This window comes from Metopolophium dirhodum, chromosome 1 (assembly GCF_019925205.1).
Source record: "Metopolophium dirhodum isolate CAU chromosome 1, ASM1992520v1, whole genome shotgun sequence".
Taxonomy (NCBI): Eukaryota; Metazoa; Arthropoda; class Insecta; order Hemiptera; family Aphididae; genus Metopolophium; species Metopolophium dirhodum.
The window spans coordinates 159,820,778-159,823,002 of record NC_083560.1 but is presented as its reverse complement, the minus strand read 5'-3'; the positions used below and the strand labels follow the sequence as shown (position 1 = coordinate 159,823,002).

The 2,225-nt window shown below is 63.3% G+C and overlaps 2 non-coding genes across 2 annotated transcripts in view; both read left to right on the top strand.

The window, feature by feature from the left end:
• The first annotated feature begins 1,114 nt into the window (after positions 1-1,114).
• Positions 1,115-1,272, top strand: LOC132937613 (5.8S ribosomal RNA). Its single transcript, XR_009663734.1, has one exon. It is a non-coding gene; the product is annotated as a 5.8S ribosomal RNA (ribosomal RNA).
• Positions 1,273-1,645: 373 nt separating this feature from the next.
• The window catches only part of LOC132937733 (large subunit ribosomal RNA), a 4,207-nt gene continuing 3,627 nt past the window's right edge, over positions 1,646-2,225 (top strand). Inside the window, exon 1 of the ribosomal RNA XR_009663822.1 lies at positions 1,646-2,225. This exon is cut by the window's right edge and continues 3,627 nt beyond it. This is a non-coding gene — a ribosomal RNA (large subunit ribosomal RNA).

The following is a 2,225-nucleotide window of genomic DNA, read 5'->3' as shown; positions in this document are numbered from 1 at the left end:
CGGACACCGGAAAGATTGACAGATTGAGAGCTCTTTCTTGATTCGGTGGGTGGTGGTGCATGGCCGTTCTTAGTTGGTGGAGCGATCTGTCTGGTTAATTCCGATAACGAACGAGACTCTGTCCTGCTAACTAGGCGGGTAACCCCGGGTCGGCGTGTGCGCGGGCGCGGGCGGTTTCGGCCGTCCGTGTTCGCGTACCCGTCGGCTCGGCCCGGTATCCCCGAACGCGTTCGCCCGTCGTCCACGGCGGTCGTCGAGCGCGGCCGCGCCATCCGCGTCCCGGCGTGCGGCGGGCGTGTGTCGGCCGGGGGGCAACCTCCGGTCGGCGCGCGTCCGTCGTGCGTCGGGCTCCGTGGTGAAGCGCGCCGTGTTCGCGGCCGTCGCCGGCGGATCACGATACGTTACTAGGGGCTACCGCCGGCTCCCAGGAGCTTAAACTCTTCTTAGAGGGACAGGCGGCGGACGTAAATAGCCGCACGAGACTGAGCGATAACAGGTCTGTGATGCCCTTAGATGTTCTGGGCCGCACGCGCGCTACACTGAAGGAATCAGCGTGTGTTAACATTCCTGGGCCGACAGGCTTCCGGGTAACCCGCTGAACCTCCTTCGTGCTTAGGGATCGTGGCTTGCAATTTTTCCACGTGAACGAGGAATTCCCAGTAAGCGCGAGTCATCAGCTCGCGTTGATTACGTCCCTGCCCTTTGTACACACCGCCCGTCGCTACTACCGATTGAACGGTCGCATTGAGGTCTTCGGAGTGGACGCGCGTTATTCGGCCCCCTCGGGGCTGGGTCGTCGCGCGATCGCGAAGATGACCGAAATCGGCCGTTTAGAGGAAGTAAAAGTCGTAACAAGGTTTCCGTAGGTGAACCTGCGGAAGGATCATTAGAGACGGGCCCGCGGTACCGGCAGCACTTGCCGGTCTCGCGCGCGCCTAATCCGACCCCGTGGCCGCGTGCGCTCGCGACTAGCTCGCCGACCGCCCGCGCGCCGCGACCCCCGACCGAGCGTCGACCGAAAGATGGTTAACGTCGAAAGACCATACGGGCCCCGCCGTGCGGTCCGCGCACGGCGCGTGGCCGGTAGAAGTTTCGTCGACAAAAAAAAACACCCGACCCCGAACAGCGGATCACTTGGCTCGTGGATCGATGAAGACCGCAGCTATCTGCGCGTCGTCGTGTAATCCGCAGGTTATACGAACATCGACCAGTCGAACGCACATTGCGGCCTCGGTGACCCGCGGGTCCCGGGCCACGCCTGTCTGAGGGTCGTATACCGGATACTCGGCCAGACCGATGCGCCGCCGGCAGGCGTCCGACGGCGGCGGCAGTCCTCCCGGGGACCTGTCCGCCCGCCCGTCGGCCGCTCCGGTGGTGCGAGATTGGCGGTTCGACCGTGGAAAACCGCGCTCGCGCGGCCGCCTCCGGTCGTCCGCCCAAGTTGTGACGGCAAAACAGTCCACGGGTTCTCGCGTCGTCAAACGGCACGTCCCCGTCCGCCCGCCGCGCGAGAGCGCGGCCGGGTCGGCTGAGAGTCCACGGACCTCTCCGGCTTCCGAGACGCGGACGCGGACGGTCACCGTACGGGCGGAGCGCGGACCGCAGGCTGCCGTGTAATTTAAAAAAAAAAAAAACCGATACGTTCCGACCTCAGATCAGGCGGGACTACCCGCCGGATTTAAGCATATTAATAAGCGGAGGAAAAGAAAACAACCGTGATTCCCTTAGTAGCGGCGAGCGAACAGGGAAAAGCCCATCGCCGAATCCCGCCGCGCACTTTTGTGTCGCGGCACCTATGGGAGTTGTGGCGTACGGGCCGGCCTCGTTGCCGGGGCGCACGTGACGGTCCAAGTCTCCCTGAACGGGGGCCATGGCCCGCAGATGGTGCCAGGCCAGTAGAGGGCCGTCACAGCGTTCCGGGATCGGACCGGCGCCTTCGAGTCGGGTTGCTTGAGAGTGCAGCCCCGAAGTTGGTGGTAAACTCCATCTAAGGCTAAATACGGCCACGAGACCGATAGTTTACAAGTACGTGAGGGAAAGTTGAAAAGAACTTTGAAGAGAGAGTTCATAAGAACGTGAAACTGTTCGGGTGTAAACGGACAGAGCCCGCGAGTCCCCGCCGGGCGAATTCACGGTCGGTCTAACCGCCGGCCGGATCTTTCGCTCGGTTAGCGGACGTCGCGACCCGTTGGGCGCCGGCCGAAGGGCTTGGGTGGCGTTCGTCG